The 17,167-nt window shown below is 41.1% G+C and overlaps 11 non-coding genes across 11 annotated transcripts; all 11 read right to left on the bottom strand.

Annotated features, from left to right (window-relative positions):
- Nucleotides 1-1,378: 1,378 nt before the first annotated feature.
- Nucleotides 1,379-1,451, bottom strand: TRNAF-GAA (transfer RNA phenylalanine (anticodon GAA)). Its single transcript has one exon. It is a non-coding gene; the product is annotated as a tRNA-Phe (tRNA).
- Nucleotides 1,452-3,709: 2,258 nt separating this feature from the next.
- Nucleotides 3,710-3,782, bottom strand: TRNAF-GAA (transfer RNA phenylalanine (anticodon GAA)). The gene has a single exon. It is a non-coding gene; the product is annotated as a tRNA-Phe (tRNA).
- Nucleotides 3,783-4,292: 510 nt separating this feature from the next.
- Nucleotides 4,293-4,365, bottom strand: TRNAF-GAA (transfer RNA phenylalanine (anticodon GAA)). The gene has a single exon. It is a non-coding gene; the product is annotated as a tRNA-Phe (tRNA).
- Nucleotides 4,366-4,875: 510 nt separating this feature from the next.
- TRNAF-GAA (transfer RNA phenylalanine (anticodon GAA)) lies at nucleotides 4,876-4,948 on the bottom strand. The gene has a single exon. It is a non-coding gene; the product is annotated as a tRNA-Phe (tRNA).
- Nucleotides 4,949-7,207: 2,259 nt separating this feature from the next.
- On the bottom strand, nucleotides 7,208-7,280 carry TRNAF-GAA (transfer RNA phenylalanine (anticodon GAA)). The gene has a single exon. It is a non-coding gene; the product is annotated as a tRNA-Phe (tRNA).
- Nucleotides 7,281-7,790: 510 nt separating this feature from the next.
- Nucleotides 7,791-7,863, bottom strand: TRNAF-GAA (transfer RNA phenylalanine (anticodon GAA)). Its single transcript has one exon. It is a non-coding gene; the product is annotated as a tRNA-Phe (tRNA).
- A 509-nt stretch (nucleotides 7,864-8,372) lies between these two features.
- Nucleotides 8,373-8,445, bottom strand: TRNAF-GAA (transfer RNA phenylalanine (anticodon GAA)). Its single transcript has one exon. It is a non-coding gene; the product is annotated as a tRNA-Phe (tRNA).
- A 2,258-nt stretch (nucleotides 8,446-10,703) lies between these two features.
- TRNAF-GAA (transfer RNA phenylalanine (anticodon GAA)) lies at nucleotides 10,704-10,776 on the bottom strand. Its single transcript has one exon. It is a non-coding gene; the product is annotated as a tRNA-Phe (tRNA).
- A 1,093-nt stretch (nucleotides 10,777-11,869) lies between these two features.
- Nucleotides 11,870-11,942, bottom strand: TRNAF-GAA (transfer RNA phenylalanine (anticodon GAA)). The gene has a single exon. It is a non-coding gene; the product is annotated as a tRNA-Phe (tRNA).
- A 2,259-nt stretch (nucleotides 11,943-14,201) lies between these two features.
- On the bottom strand, nucleotides 14,202-14,274 carry TRNAF-GAA (transfer RNA phenylalanine (anticodon GAA)). Its single transcript has one exon. It is a non-coding gene; the product is annotated as a tRNA-Phe (tRNA).
- Nucleotides 14,275-15,367: 1,093 nt separating this feature from the next.
- TRNAF-GAA (transfer RNA phenylalanine (anticodon GAA)) lies at nucleotides 15,368-15,440 on the bottom strand. Its single transcript has one exon. It is a non-coding gene; the product is annotated as a tRNA-Phe (tRNA).
- Nucleotides 15,441-17,167: the final 1,727 nt, after the last annotated feature.

Below are 17,167 nucleotides of genomic sequence, written 5' to 3'. Positions count from 1 at the left end.
TTTACATTACAAAAAAGCATGAAATGGGAAACATTCATAGTCTAACCTGAAGGCAAGAAATGTGGAAGCAAGGTTAGAAGGAGGACACAAAGCAAAGTCTATGTTAAATTGCTTGTGTTGTATATCAGTTAGAAAAAATTTGATGAATAGTGAAAAAAGTACTACAGCTGATTCCAAGACCTATTTTGTTAGAAGCAAGGAACCTCTCAACTGTGCCGAAACCCAGGATTGAACCAGGGACCTTTAGATTTTCAGTCTAACGCTCTCCCAACTGAGCTATTTCAGCCTGCTGCTAGCTGTGGTCTTCATACTTTGATTTGAACCATTCAACAAACTAGATGCATGACCTGGATGTTTACCCTTATATGTTAGAGATAGGTTTTAAGGAGTCCTGTATCATTCAGCAGTTAACTTGTGCAATGGGTAAATAGAGTTTTGGGATCCGGGTTAGGTAGCGTTTTTTTAACTCTGAATGGACTAGCACTATATTACCCAGACGTATGTGGCCTGAGTAGGTAAGCAACGTCATCTGACTACTGACATCTGTGTTCAAGGGGAAGTTGAAGGTAAGGCAGACAAGAGTTTACATTACAAAAAAGCATGAAATGGGAAACATTCATAGTCTAACCTGAAGGCAAGAAATGTGGAAGCAAGTTTAGAAGGAGGACACAAAGCAAAGTCTATGTTAAATTGCTTGTGTTGTATATCAGTTGGAAAGAATTTGATGAATAGAGAAAAAAGTACTACAGCTGATTCCAAGACCTATTTTGTTAGAAGCAAGGAACCCCTCAACTGTGCCGAAGCCCGGGATTGAACCAGAGACCTTTAGCTCTTCAGTCTAACGCTCTCCCAACTGAGCTATTTCGGCCTGCCGCTAGCTGAGGTCTTCATACTTTGATTTGAACCATTCAACAAACTAGATGCATGACCTGGATATTTACCCTTATATGTTAGAGATATGTTTTAAGGAGTCCTGTATCATTCAGCAGTTAACTTGTGCAATGGGTAAATAGCGTTTTTGGGATCCGGGTTAGGTAACGTTTTTTTAACTCTGAATGGACTAGCACTATATTACCCAGACGTATGTGGCCTGAGTAGGTAAGCAATGTCATCTGACTACTGACATCTGTGTTCAAGGGGAAGTTGAAGGTAATGCAGACAAGAGTTTACTTTACAAAAAAGCATGAAATGGGAAACATTCATAGTCTAACCTGAAGGCAAGAAATGTGGAAGCAAGTTTAGAAGGAGGACAGAAAGCAAAGTCTATGTTAAATTGCTTGTGTTGTATATCAGTTGGAAAAAATTTGATGAATAGAGAAAAAAGTACTGTAGCAGATTCCAAGACCTCTTTTGTCAGAAGCAAGGAACCTCTCAACTGTGCCGAAACCCGGGATTGAACCAGGGACCTTTAGATCTTCAGTCTAACGCTCTCCCAACTGAGCTATTTCGGCCTGCTGCTAGCAGTGGTCTTCATACTTTGATTTGAACCATTCAACAAACTAGATGCATGACCTGGATATTTACCCTTATATGTTAGAGATATGTTTTAAGGAGTCCTGTATCATTCAGCAGTTAACTTGTGCAATGGGTAAATAGAGTTTTGGGATCCGGGTTAGGTAACGTTTTTTTAACTCTGAATGGACTAGCACTATATTACCCAGACGTATGTGGCCTGAGTAGGTAAGCAATGTCATCTGACTACTGACATCTGTGTTCAAGGGGAAGTTGAAGGTAATGCAGACAAGAGTTTACTTTACAAAAAAGCATGAAATGGGAAACATTCATAGTCTAACCTGAAGGCAAGAAATGTGGAAGCAAGTTTAGAAGGAGGACAGAAAGCAAAGTCTATGTTAAATTGCTTGTGTTGTATATCAGTTCGAAAAAATTTGATGAATAGAGAAAAAAGTACTGCAGCAGATTTCAAGACCTATTTTGTTGAAAGCAAGGAACCTCTCAACTGTGCCGAAAACCGGGATTGAAACAGGGACCTTTAGATCTTCCGTCTAACGCTCTTCCAACTGAGATATTTCGGCCTGCTGCTAGCTGTGGTCTTCATACTTTGATTTGAACCATTCAACAAACTAGATGCATGACCTGGATATTTACCCTTATATGTTAGAGATATGTTTTAAGGAGTCCTGTATCATTCAGCAGTTAACTTGTGCAATGGGTAAATAGCATTTTTGGGATCCGGGTTAGGTAGCGTTTTTTTAACTCTGAACGGACTAGCACTATATTACCCAGACGTATGTGGCCTGAGTAGGTAAGCAACGTCATCTGACTACTGACATCTGTGTTCAAGGGGAAGTTGAAGGTAATGCAGACAAGAGTTTACATTACAAAAAAGCATGAAATGGGAAACATTCATAGTCTAACCTGAAGGCAAGAAATGTGGAAGCAAGTTTAGAAGGAGGACAGAAAGCAAAGTCTATGTTAAATTGCTTGTGTTGTATATCAGTTGGAAAAAATTTGATGAATAGATAAAAAAGTACTACAACTGATTCCAAGACCTATTTTGTTAGAAGCAAGGAACCTCTCAACTGTGCCGAAACCCGGGATTGAACCAGGTACCTTTAGATCTTCAGTCTAACGCTCTCCCAACTGAGCTATTTCAGCCTGCTGCTAGCTGTGGTCTTCATACTTTGATTTGAACCATTCAACAAACTAGATGCATGACCTGGATATTTACCCTTATATGTTAGAGATATGTTTTAAGGAGTCCTGTATCATTCAGCAGTTAACTTTTGCAATGGGTAAATAGCGTTTTTGGGATCCGGGTTAGGTAGCGTTTTTTTAACTCTGAATGGACTAGCACTATATTACCCAGACGTATGTGGCCTGAGTAGGTAAGCAATGTCATCTGACTACTGACATCTGTGTTCAAGGGGAAGTTGAAGGTAATGCAGACAAGAGGTTACTTTACAAAAAAGCATGAAATGGGAAACATTCATAGTCTAACCTGAAGGCAAGAAATGTGGAAGCAAGTTTAGAATGAGGACAGAAAGCAAAGTCTATGTTAAATTACTTGTGTTGTATATCAGTTGGAAAAAATTTGATGAATAGAGAAAAAAGTACTGCAGCAGACTCCAAGACCTCTTTTGTCAGAAGCAAGGAACCTCTCAACTGTGCCGAAACCCGGGATTGAACCAGCGACCTTCAGATCTTCAGACTAACGCTCTCCCAACTGAGCTATTTCGGCCTGCTGATATCTGTGGTCTTCATACTTTGATTTGAACCATTCAACAAACTAGATGCATGACCTGGATATTTACCCTTATATGTTAGAGATGTGTTTTAAGGAGTCCTGTATCATTCAGCAGTTAACTTGTGCAATGGGTAAATAGCGTTTTTGGGATCCGGGTTAGGTAGCGTTTTTTTAACTCTGAATGGACTAGCACTATATTACCCAGACGTATGTGGCCTGAGTAGGTAAGCAACGTCATCTGACTACTGACATCTGTGTTCAAGGGGAAGTTGAAGGTAATGCAGACAAGAGTTTACATTACAAAAAAGCATGAAATGGGAAACATTCATAGTCTAACCTGAAGGCAAGAAATGTGGAAGCAAGTTTAGAAGGAGGACACAAAGCAAAGTCTATGTTAAATTGCTTGTGTTGTATATCAGTTGGAAAAAATTTGATGAATAGAGAAAAAAGTACTACAGCTGATTCCAAGACCTATTTTGTCAGAAGCAAGGAACCTCTCAACTGTGCCGAAACCCGGGATTGAACCAGGGACCTTTAGATCTTCAGTCTAACGCTCTCCCAACTGAGCTATTTCAGCCTGCTGCTAGCTGTGTTTTTCATACTTTGATTTGAACCATTCAACAAACCAGATGCATGACCTGGATATTTACACTTATATGTTAGAGATATGTTTTAAGGAGTCCTGTATCATTCAGCAGTTAACTTGTGCAATGGGTAAATAGCGTTTTTGGGATCCGGGTTAGGTAATGTTTTTTTAACTCTGAATGGACTAGCACTATATTACACAGACGTATGTGGCCTGAGAAGGTAAGCAATGTCATCTGACTACTGACATCTGTGTTCAAGGGGAAGTTGAAGGTAATGCAGACAAGAGTTTACATTACAAAAAAGCATGAAATGGGAAACATTCATAGTCTAACCTGAAGGCAAGAAATGTGGAAGCAAGTTTAGAAGGAGGACACAAAGCAAAGTCTATGTTAAATTGCTTGTGTTGTATATCAGTTGGAAAAAATTTGATGAATAGAGAAAAAAGTACTACAGCTGATTCCAAGACCTATTTTGTCAGAAGCAAGGAACCTCTCAACTGTGCCGAAACCCGGGATTGAACCAGGGACCTTTAGATCTTCAGTCTAACGCTCTCCCAACTGAGCTACTTCGGCCTGCTGCTAGCTGTGGTCTTCATACTTTGATTTGAACCATTCAACAAACTAGATGCATGACCTGGATATTTACACTTATATGTTAGAGATATGTTTTAAGGAGTCCTGTATCATTCAGCAGTTAACTTGTGCAATGGGTAAATAGCGTTTTTGGGATCCGGGTTAGGTAACGTTTTTTTAACTCTGAATGGACTAGCACTATATTACCCAGACGTATATGGCCTGAGAAGGTAAGCAATGTCATCTGCCTACTGACATCTGTGTTCAAGGGGAAGTTGAAGGTAATGCAGACAAGAGTTTACATTACAAAAAAGCATGAAATGGGAAACATTCATAGTCTAACCTGAAGGCAAGAAATGTGGAAGCAAGGTTAGAAGGAGGACACAAAGCAAAGTCTATGTTAAATTGCTTGTGTTGTATATCAGTTAGAAAAAATTTGATGAATAGTGAAAAAAGTACTACAGCTGATTCCAAGACCTATTTTGTTAGAAGCAAGGAACCTCTCAACTGTGCCGAAACCCGGGATTGAACCAGGGACCTTTAGATCTTCAGTCTAACGCTCTCCCAACTGAGCTATTTCGGCCTGCTGCTAGCTGTGGTCTTCATACTTTGATTTGAACCATTCAACAAACTAGATGCATGACCTGGATGTTTACCCTTATATGTTAGAGATATGTTTTAAGGAGTCCTGTATCATTCAGCAGTTAACTTGTGCAATGGGTAAATAGAGTTTTGGGATCCGGGTTAGGTAGCGTTTTTTTTAACTCTGAATGGACTAGCACTATATTACCCAGACGTATGTGGCCTGAGTAGGTAAGCAACGTCATCTGACTACTGACATCTGTGTTCAAGGGGAAGTTGAAGGTAAGGCAGACAAGAGTTTACATTACAAAAAAGCATGAAATAGGAAACATTCATAGTCTAACCTGAAGGCAAGAAATGTGGAAGCAAGTTTAGAAGGAGGACACAAAGCAAAGTCTATGTTAAATTGCTTGTGTTGTATATCAGTTGGAAAGAATTTGATGAATAGAGAAAAAAGTACTACAGCTGATTCCAAGACATATTTTGTTAGAAGCAAGGAACCTCTCAACTGTGCCGAAACCCGGGATTGAACCAGAGACCTTTAGCTCTTCAGTCTAACGCTCTCCCAACTGAGCTATTTCGGCCTGCCGCTAGCTGAGGTCTTCATACTTTGATTTGAACCATTCAACAAACTAGATGCATGACCTGGATATTTACCCTTATATGTTAGAGATATGTTTTAAGGAGTCCTGTATCATTCAGCAGTTAACTTGTGCAATGGGTAAATAGCGTTTTTGGGATCCGGGTTAGGTAACGTTTTTTTAACTCTGAATGGACTAGCACTATATTACCCAGACGTATGTGGCCTGAGTAGGTAAGCAATGTCATCTGACTACTGACATCTGTGTTCAAGGGGAAGTTGAAGGTAATGCAGACAAGAGTTTACTTTACAAAAAAGCATGAAATGGGAAACATTCATAGTCTAACCTGAAGGCAAGAAATGTGGAAGCAAGTTTAGAAGGAGGACAGAAAGCAAAGTCTATGTTAAATTGCTTGTGTTGTATATCAGTTCGAAAAAATTTGATGAATAGAGAAAAAAGTACTGCAGCAGATTTCAAGACCTATTTTGTTGAAAGCAAGGAACCTCTCAACTGTGCCGAAAACCGGGATTGAAACAGGGACCTTTAGATCTTCCGTCTAACGCTCTCCCAACTGAGATATTTCGGCCTGCTGCTAGCTGTGGTATTCATACTTTGATTTGAACCATTCAACAAACTAGATGCATGACCTGGATATTTACCCTTATATGTTAGAGATATGTTTTAAGGAGTCCTGTATCATTCAGGAGTTAACTTGTGCAATGGGTAAATAGCATTTTTGGGATCCGGGTTAGGTAGCGTTTTTTTAACTCTGAATGGACTAGCACTATATTACCCAGACGTATGTGGCCTGAGTAGGTAAGCAACGTCATCTGACTACTGACATCTGTGTTCAAGGGGAAGTTGAAGGTAATGCAGACAAGAGTTTACATTACAAAAAAGCATGAAATGGGAAACATTCATAGTCTAACCTGAAGGCAAGAAATGTGGAAGCAAGTTTAGAAGGAGGACAGAAAGCAAAGTCTATGTTAAATTGCTTGTGTTGTATATCAGTTGGAAAAAATTTGATGAATAGATAAAAAAGTACTACAGCTGATTCCAAGACCTATTTTGTTAGAAGCAAGGAACCTCTCAACTGTGCCGAAACCCGCGATTGAACCAGGGACCTTTAAATCTTCAGTCTAACGCTCTCCCAACTGAGCTATTTCGGCCTGCTGCTAGCTGTGGTCTTCATACTTTGATTTGAACCATTCAACAAACTAGATGCATGACCTGGATATTTACCCTTATATGTTAGAGATATGTTTTAAGGAGTCCTGTATCATTCAGCAGTTAACTTGTGCAAAGAGTAAATAGCATTTTTGGGATCCGGGTTAGGTAGCGTTTTTTTAACTCTGAATGGACTAGTACTATATTACCCAGACGTATGTGGCCTGAGTAGGTAAGCAACGTCATCTGACTACTGACATCTGTGTTCAAGGGGAAGTTGAAGGTAATGCAGACAAGAGTTTACATTACAAAAAAGCATGAAATGGGAAACATTCATAGTCTAACCTGAAGGCAAGAAATGTGGAAGCAAGTTTAGAAGGAGGACAGAAAGCAAAGTCTATGTTAAATTGCTTGTGTTTTATTTCAGTTGAAAGAAATTTGATGAATAGAGAAAAAAGTACTACAGCTGATTCCAAGACCTATTTTGTTAGAAGCAAGGAACCTCTCAACTGTGCCGAAACCCGGGATTGAACCAGGGACCTTTAGATCTTCAGTCTAACGCTCTCCCAACTGAGCTATTTCGGCCTGCTGCTAGCTGAGGTCTTCATACTTTGATTTGAACCATTCAACAAACTAGATGCATGACCTGGATATTTATCCTTATATGTTAGAGATATGTTTTAAGGAGTCCTGTATCAGTCAGCAGTTAACTTGTGCAATGGGTAAATAGCGTTTTTGGGATCCGGGTTAGGTAGCGTTTTTTTAACTCTGAATGGACTAGCACTATATTACCCAGACGTATGTGGCCTGAGAAGGTAAGCAATGTCATCTGACTACTGACATCTGTGTTCAAGGGGAAGTTGAAGGTAATGCAGACAAGAGTTTACATTACAAAAAAGCATGAAATGGGAAACATTCATAGTCTAACCTGAAGGCAAGAAATGTGGAAGCAAGGTTAGAAGGAGGACACAAAGCAAAGTCTATGTTAAATTGCTTGTGTTGTATATCAGTTAGAAAAAATTTGATGAATAGTGAAAAAAGTACTACAGCTGATTCCAAGACCTATTTTGTTAGAAGCAAGGAACCTCTCAACTGTGCCGAAACCCGGGATTGAACCAGGGACCTTTAGATCTTCAGTCTAACGCTCTCCCAACTGAGCTATTTCGGCCTGCTGCTAGCTGTGGTCTTCATACTTTGATTTGAACAATTCAACAAACTAGATGCATGACCTGGATGTTTACCCTTATATGTTAGAGATATGTTTTAAGGAGTCCTGTATCATTCAGCAGTTAACTTGTGCAATGGGTAAATAGAGTTTTGGGATCCGGGTTAGGTAACGTTTTTTTAACTCTGAATGGACTAGCACTATATTACCCAGACGTATGTGGCCTGAGTAGGTAAGCAATGTCATCTGACTACTGACATCTGTGTTCAAGGGGAAGTTGAAGGTAATGCAGACAAGAGTTTACTTTACAAAAAAGCATGAAATGGGAAACATTCATAGTCTAACCTGAAGGCAAGAAATGTGGAAGCAAGTTTAGAAGGAGGACAGAAAGCAAAGTCTATGTTAAATTGCTTGTGTTGTATATCAGTTGGAAAAAATTTGATGAATAGAGAAAAAAGTACTGTAGCAGATTCCAAGACCTCTTTTGTCAGAAGCAAGGAACCTCTCAACTGTGCCGAAACCCGGGATTGAACCAGGGACCTTTAGATCTTCAGTCTAACGCTCTCCCAACTGAGCTATTTCGGCCTGCTGCTAGCAGTGGTCTTCATACTTTGATTTGAACCATTCAACAAACTAGATGCATGACCTGGATATTTACCCTTATATGTTAGAGATATGTTTTAAGGAGTCCTGTATCATTCAGCAGTTAACTTGTGCAATGGGTAAATAGAGTTTTGGGATCCGGGTTAGGTAACGTTTTTTTAACTCTGAATGGACTAGCACTATATTACCCAGACGTATGTGGCCTGAGTAGGTAAGCAATGTCATCTGACTACTGACATCTGTGTTCAAGGGGAAGTTGAAGGTAATGCAGACAGGAGTTTACTTTACAAAAAAGCATGAAATGGGAAACATTCATAGTCTAACCTGAAGGCAAGAAATGTGGAAGCAAGTTTAGAAGGAGGACAGAAAGCAAAGTCTATGTTAAATTGCTTGTGTTGTATATCAGTTCGAAAAAATTTGATGAATAGAGAAAAAAGTACTGCAGCAGATTTCAAGACCTATTTTGTTGAAAGCAAGGAACCTCTCAACTGTGCCGAAAACCGGGATTGAAACAGGGACCTTTAGATCTTCCGTCTAACGCTCTCCCAACTGAGATATTTCGGCCTGCTGCTAGCTGTGGTCTTCATACTTTGATTTGAACCATTCAACAAACTAGATGCATGACCTGGATATTTACCCTTATATGTTAGAGATATGTTTTAAGGAGTCCTGTATCATTCAGCAGTTAACTTGTGCAATGGGTAAATAGCATTTTTGGGATCCGGGTTAGGTAGCGTTTTTTTAACTCTGAACGGACTAGCACTATATTACCCAGACGTATGTGGCCTGAGTAGGTAAGCAACGTCATCTGACTACTGACATCTGTGTTCAAGGGGAAGTTGAAGGTAATGCAGACAAGAGTTTACATTACAAAAAAGCATGAAATGGGAAACATTCATAGTCTAACCTGAAGGCAAGAAATGTGGAAGCAAGTTTAGAAGGAGGACAGAAAGCAAAGTCTATGTTAAATTGCTTGTGTTGTATATCAGTTGGAAAAAATTTGATGAATAGATAAAAAAGTACTACAACTGATTCCAAGACCTATTTTGTTAGAAGCAAGGAACCTCTCAACTGTGCCGAAACCCGGGATTGAACCAGGTACCTTTAGATCTTCAGTCTAACGCTCTCCCAACTGAGCTATTTCAGCCTGCTGCTAGCTGTGGTCTTCATACTTTGATTTGAACCATTCAACAAACTAGATGCATGACCTGGATATTTACCCTTATATGTTAGAGATATGTCTTAAGGAGTCCTGTATCATTCAGCAGTTAACTTTTGCAATGGGTAAATAGCGTTTTTGGGATCCGGGTTAGGTAGCGTTTTTTTAACTCTGAATGGACTAGCACTATATTACCCAGACGTATGTGGCCTGAGTAGGTAAGCAATGTCATCTGACTACTGACATCTGTGTTCAAGGGGAAGTTGAAGGTAATGCAGACAAGAGGTTACTTTACAAAAAAGCATGAAATGGGAAACATTCATAGTCTAACCTGAAGGCAAGAAATGTGGAAGCAAGTTTAGAATGAGGACAGAAAGCAAAGTCTATGTTAAATTACTTGTGTTGTATATCAGTTGGAAAAAATTTGATGAATAGAGAAAAAAGTACTGCAGCAGACTTCAAGACCTCTTTTGTCAGAAGCAAGGAACCTCTCAACTGTGCCGAAACCCGGGATTGAACCAGCGACCTTCAGATCTTCAGACTAACGCTCTCCCAACTGAGCTATTTCGGCCTGCTGATATCTGTGGTCTTCATACTTTGATTTGAACCATTCAACAAACTAGATGCATGACCTGGATATTTACCCTTATATGTTAGAGATGTGTTTTAAGGAGTCCTGTATCATTCAGCAGTTAACTTGTGCAATGGGTAAATAGCGTTTTTGGGATCCGGGTTAGGTAGCGTTTTTTTAACTCTGAATGGACTAGCACTATATTACCCAGACGTATGTGGCCTGAGTAGGTAAGCAACGTCATCTGACTACTGACATCTGTGTTCAAGGGGAAGTTGAAGGTAATGCAGACAAGAGTTTACATTACAAAAAAGCATGAAATGGGAAACATTCATAGTCTAACCTGAAGGCAAGAAATGTGGAAGCAAGTTTAGAAGGAGGACACAAAGCAAAGTCTATGTTAAATTGCTTGTGTTGTATATCAGTTGGAAAAAATTTGATGAATAGAGAAAAAAGTACTACAGCTGATTCCAAGACCTATTTTGTCAGAAGCAAGGAACCTCTCAACTGTGCCGAAACCCGGGATTGAACCAGGGACCTTTAGATCTTCAGTCTAACGCTCTCCCAACTGAGCTATTTCAGCCTGCTGCTAGCTGTGTTTTTCATACTTTGATTTGAACCATTCAACAAACCAGATGCATGACCTGGATATTTACACTTATATGTTAGAGATATGTTTTAAGGAGTCCTGTATCATTCAGCAGTTAACTTGTGCAATGGGTAAATAGCGTTTTTGGGATCCGGGTTAGGTAATGTTTTTTTAACTCTGAATGGACTAGCACTATATTACACAGACGTATGTGGCCTGAGAAGGTAAGCAATGTCATCTGACTACTGACATCTGTGTTCAAGGGGAAGTTGAAGGTAATGCAGACAAGAGTTTACATTACAAAAAAGCATGAAATGGGAAACATTCATAGTCTAACCTGAAGGCAAGAAATGTGGAAGCAAGTTTAGAAGGAGGACACAAAGCAAAGTCTATGTTAAATTGCTTGTGTTGTATATCAGTTGGAAAAAATTTGATGAATAGAGAAAAAAGTACTACAGCTGATTCCAAGACCTATTTTGTCAGAAGCAAGGAACCTCTCAACTGTGCCGAAACCCAGGATTGAACCAGGGACCTTTAGATCTTCAGTCTAACGCTCTCCCAACTGAGCTACTTCGGCCTGCTGCTAGCTGTGGTCTTCATACTTTGATTTGAACCATTCAACAAACTAGATGCATGACCTGGATATTTACACTTATATGTTAGAGATATGTTTTAAGGAGTCCTGTATCATTCAGCAGTTAACTTGTGCAATGGGTAAATAGCGTTTTTGGGATCCGGGTTAGGTAACGTTTTTTTAACTCTGAATGGACTAGCACTATATTACCCAGACGTATATGGCCTGAGAAGGTAAGCAATGTCATCTGCCTACTGACATCTGTGTTCAAGGGGAAGTTGAAGGTAATGCAGACAAGAGTTTACATTACAAAAAAGCATGAAATGGGAAACATTCATAGTCTAACCTGAAGGCAAGAAATGTGGAAGCAAGGTTAGAAGGAGGACACAAAGCAAAGTCTATGTTAAATTGCTTGTGTTGTATATCAGTTAGAAAAAATTTGATGAATAGTGAAAAAAGTACTACAGCTGATTCCAAGACCTATTTTGTTAGAAGCAAGGAACCTCTCAACTGTGCCGAAACCCGGGATTGAACCAGGGACCTTTAGATCTTCAGTCTAACGCTCTCCCAACTGAGCTATTTCGGCCTGCTGCTAGCTGTGGTCTTCATACTTTGATTTGAACCATTCAACAAACTAGATGCATGACCTGGATGTTTACCCTTATATGTTAGAGATATGTTTTAAGGAGTCCTGTATCATTCAGCAGTTAACTTGTGCAATGGGTAAATAGAGTTTTGGGATCCGGGTTAGGTAGCGTTTTTTTTAACTCTGAATGGACTAGCACTATATTACCCAGACGTATGTGGCCTGAGTAGGTAAGCAACGTCATCTGACTACTGACATCTGTGTTCAAGGGGAAGTTGAAGGTAAGGCAGACAAGAGTTTACATTACAAAAAAGCATGAAATAGGAAACATTCATAGTCTAACCTGAAGGCAAGAAATGTGGAAGCAAGTTTAGAAGGAGGACACAAAGCAAAGTCTATGTTAAATTGCTTGTGTTGTATATCAGTTGGAAAGAATTTGATGAATAGAGAAAAAAGTACTACAGCTGATTCCAAGACATATTTTGTTAGAAGCAAGGAACCTCTCAACTGTGCCGAAACCCGGGATTGAACCAGAGACCTTTAGCTCTTCAGTCTAACGCTCTCCCAACTGAGCTATTTCGGCCTGCCGCTAGCTGAGGTCTTCATACTTTGATTTGAACCATTCAACAAACTAGATGCATGACCTGGATATTTACCCTTATATGTTAGAGATATGTTTTAAGGAGTCCTGTATCATTCAGCAGTTAACTTGTGCAATGGGTAAATAGCGTTTTTGGGATCCGGGTTAGGTAACGTTTTTTTAACTCTGAATGGACTAGCACTATATTACCCAGACGTATGTGGCCTGAGTAGGTAAGCAATGTCATCTGACTACTGACATCTGTGTTCAAGGGGAAGTTGAAGGTAATGCAGACAAGAGTTTACTTTACAAAAAAGCATGAAATGGGAAACATTCATAGTCTAACCTGAAGGCAAGAAATGTGGAAGCAAGTTTAGAAGGAGGACAGAAAGCAAAGTCTATGTTAAATTGCTTGTGTTGTATATCAGTTCGAAAAAATTTGATGAATAGAGAAAAAAGTACTGCAGCAGATTTCAAGACCTATTTTGTTGAAAGCAAGGAACCTCTCAACTGTGCCGAAAACCGGGATTGAAACAGGGACCTTTAGATCTTCCGTCTAACGCTCTCCCAACTGAGATATTTCGGCCTGCTGCTAGCTGTGGTATTCATACTTTGATTTGAACCATTCAACAAACTAGATGCATGACCTGGATATTTACCCTTATATGTTAGAGATATGTTTTAAGGAGTCCTGTATCATTCAGGAGTTAACTTGTGCAATGGGTAAATAGCATTTTTGGGATCCGGGTTAGGTAGCGTTTTTTTAACTCTGAATGGACTAGCACTATATTACCCAGACGTATGTGGCCTGAGTAGGTAAGCAACGTCATCTGACTACTGACATCTGTGTTCAAGGGGAAGTTGAAGGTAATGCAGACAAGAGTTTACATTACAAAAAAGCATGAAATGGGAAACATTCATAGTCTAACCTGAAGGCAAGAAATGTGGAAGCAAGTTTAGAAGGAGGACAGAAAGCAAAGTCTATGTTAAATTGCTTGTGTTGTATATCAGTTGGAAAAAATTTGATGAATAGATAAAAAAGTACTACAGCTGATTCCAAGACCTATTTTGTTAGAAGCAAGGAACCTCTCAACTGTGCCGAAACCCGCGATTGAACCAGGGACCTTTAAATCTTCAGTCTAACGCTCTCCCAACTGAGCTATTTCGGCCTGCTGCTAGCTGTGGTCTTCATACTTTGATTTGAACCATTCAACAAACTAGATGCATGACCTGGATATTTACCCTTATATGTTAGAGATATGTTTTAAGGAGTCCTGTATCATTCAGCAGTTAACTTGTGCAAAGAGTAAATAGCATTTTTGGGATCCGGGTTAGGTAGCGTTTTTTTAACTCTGAATGGACTAGTACTATATTACCCAGACGTATGTGGCCTGAGTAGGTAAGCAACGTCATCTGACTACTGACATCTGTGTTCAAGGGGAAGTTGAAGGTAATGCAGACAAGAGTTTACATTACAAAAAAGCATGAAATGGGAAACATTCATAGTCTAACCTGAAGGCAAGAAATGTGGAAGCAAGTTTAGAAGGAGGACAGAAAGCAAAGTCTATGTTAAATTGCTTGTGTTTTATTTCAGTTGAAAGAAATTTGATGAATAGAGAAAAAAGTACTACAGCTGATTCCAAGACCTATTTTGTTAGAAGCAAGGAACCTCTCAACTGTGCCGAAACCCGGGATTGAACCAGGGACCTTTAGATCTTCAGTCTAACGCTCTCCCAACTGAGCTATTTCGGCCTGCTGCTAGCTGAGGTCTTCATACTTTGATTTGAACCATTCAACAAACTAGATGCATGACCTGGATATTTAGCCTTATATGTTAGAGATATGTTTTAAGGAGTCCTGTATCAGTCAGCAGTTAACTTGTGCAATGGGTAAATAGCGTTTTTGGGATCCGGGTTAGGTAGCGTTTTTTTAACTCTGAATGGACTAGCACTATATTACCCAGACGTATGTGGCCTGAGTAGGTAAGCAATGTCATCTGACTACTGACATCTGTGTTCAAGGGGAAGTTGAAGGTAATGCAGACAAGAGTTTACTTTACAAAAAAGCATGAAATGGGAAACATTCATAGTGTAACCTGAAGGCAAGAAATGTGGAAGCAAGTTTAAAGGAGGACAGAAAGTAAAGTCTATGTTAAATTGCTTGTGTTGTATATCAGTTGGAAATTTTTTTTATGAATAGAGAAAAAAGTACTAAAGCTGATTCCAAGACCTATTTTGTTAGAAGCATGGAACTTCTCAACTGTGCAGAAACCCGGGATTGAAGCAGGGACCTTTAGATCTTCAGTCTAACGCTCTCCCAACTGAGCTATTTCGGCCTGCTGCTAGCTGAGGTCTTCATACTTTGATTTGAACCATTCAACAAACTAGATGCATGACCTGGATATTTACCCTTATATGTTAGAGATATGTTTTAAGGAGTCCTGTATCATTCAGCAGTTAACTTGTGCAATGGGTAAATAGCGTTTTTGGGATCCGGGTTAGGTAGCGTTTTTTTAACTCTGAATGGACTAGCACTATATTACCCAGACGTATTTGGCCTGAGTAGGTAAGCAATGTCATCTGACTACTGACATCTGTGTTCAAGGGGAAGTTGAAGGTAAGGCAGACAAGAGGTTACTTTACAAAAAAGCATGAAATGGGAAACATTCATAGTCTAACCTGAAGGCAAGAAATGTGGAAGCAAGTTTAGAATGAGGACAGAAAGCAAAGTCTATGTTAAATTACTTGTGTGGTATATCAGTTGGAAAAAATTTGATGAATAGAGAAAAAAGTCCTGCAGCAGATTCCAAGACCTCTTTTGTCAGAAGCAAGGAACCTCTCAACTGTGCCGAAACCCGGGATTGAACCAGGGACCTTTAGATCTTCAGTCTAACGCTCTCCCAACTGAGCTATTTCGGCCTGCTGCTAGCTGAGGTCTTCATACTTTGATTTGAACCATTCAACAAACTAGATGCATGACCTGGATATTTACCCTTATATGTTAGAGATATGTTTTAAGGAGTCCTGTATCATTCAGCAGTTAACTTTGTGAAATGGGTAAATAGCGTTTTTAGGATCCGGGTTAGGTAGCGTTTTTTTAACTCTGAATGGACTAGCACTATATTACCCAGACGTATTTGGCCTGAGTAGGTAAGCAATGTCATCTGACTACTGACATCTGTGTTTAAGGGGAAGTTGAAGGTAAGGCAGACAAGAGGTTACTTTACAAAAAAGCATGAAATGGGAAACATTCATAGTCTAACCTGAAATCAAGAAATGTGGAAGCAAGTTTAGAATGAGGACAGAAAGCAAAGTCTATGTTAAATTACTTGTGTTGTATATCAGTTGGAAAAAATTTGATGAATAGAGAAAAAAGTACTGTAGCAGATTCCAAGACCTCTTTTGTCAGAAGCAAGGAACCTCTCAACTGTGCCGAAACCCGGGATTGAACCAGGGACCTTTAGATCAGGGGTGCCCAAACCAGTCCTGGCGGGCCGTATCCATGCCAGATTTTTGGGATATCCCCATCTGGGGATCACGGTTCGATCCCCGGCACCGGCAGCAGATTAGCCCAGCACCAGGTGACTCTGGGAAATAGCTGGCGCCGCGGCTAGGGCGGCTGACTCCGGAATCTGGAGATTTTTTTATTTAAGGTTTTTGTAGAGCGCGTAGTAACCCTCGAGCATCCCAGAGATCAGGGTTCGATCCCCGGCACCGGCCGCAGATTAGCCCAGCACCACGTGACTCTGGGAAATAGCTGGCGCCGCGGCTAGGGAGGCTGACTCCGGAATCTGGAGATCACGGTTCGATCCCCGGCACCGGCCGCAGATTAGCCCAGCACCAGGTGACTCTGGGAAATAGCTGGCGCCGCGGCTAGGGCGGCTGACTCCGGAATCTGGAGATTTTTTTATTTAAGGTTTTTGTAGAGCCCGTAGTAACCCTCGAGCATCCCAGAGATCAGGGTTCGATCCCCGGCACCGGCCGCAGATTAGCCCAGCACCACGTGACTCTGGGAAATAGCTGGCGCCGCGGCTAGGGCGGCTGACTCTGGAATCTGGGGATCACGGTTCGATCCCCGGCACCGGCAGCAGATTAGCCCAGCACCATGTGACTCTGGGCAATAGCTTGCTTAATCTTCCCAACGGCCCCTAGCGCCTAGAGACCCTTACGGGTGATTGTGCGCCTTACAAATGTGGATTATTATTATTATTATTATTATTTGGGCCGATTCCGATCCGGTTCGTAAAAGCACATCTGCCCGAATCTGTCGGACAACCACGTACGCCCGGGAGAGGACTGCCCGGGACCCGTGGAGCCCGTCCTGGTCACTCTGACCTGCCATCGGCCTGGAGAAGGGAGCGCCGGACGCCCGGGGGGAGGACTGCCCGGGACCCGTGGAGCCCGTCCTGGGCACTCTGACCTGCCGTCTGCCCGGGGAAGGGAGCCCCGGACGCCCGGGGGGAGGACTGTCCGGGACCCATGGAGCCCGTCCTGGGCACTCTGACCTGCCGACGGCCCGGGGAAGGGAGCCCCGGACGCCCGGGGGAGGACTGCCCGGGACCCGTGGAACTCGTCCTGGGCACTCTGACATGCCGCTGACCCGGGGAAGGGAACCCCGGACGCCCGGGAGCCGTGGAGCCCGTCCT

This window comes from Lissotriton helveticus, chromosome 8 (assembly GCF_964261635.1).
Source record: "Lissotriton helveticus chromosome 8, aLisHel1.1, whole genome shotgun sequence".
NCBI classification, from domain to species: Eukaryota; Metazoa; Chordata; class Amphibia; order Caudata; family Salamandridae; genus Lissotriton; species Lissotriton helveticus.
The sequence above is the reverse complement of the archived record's forward strand: the minus strand, read 5'-3'. Positions and strand labels throughout refer to the sequence as shown.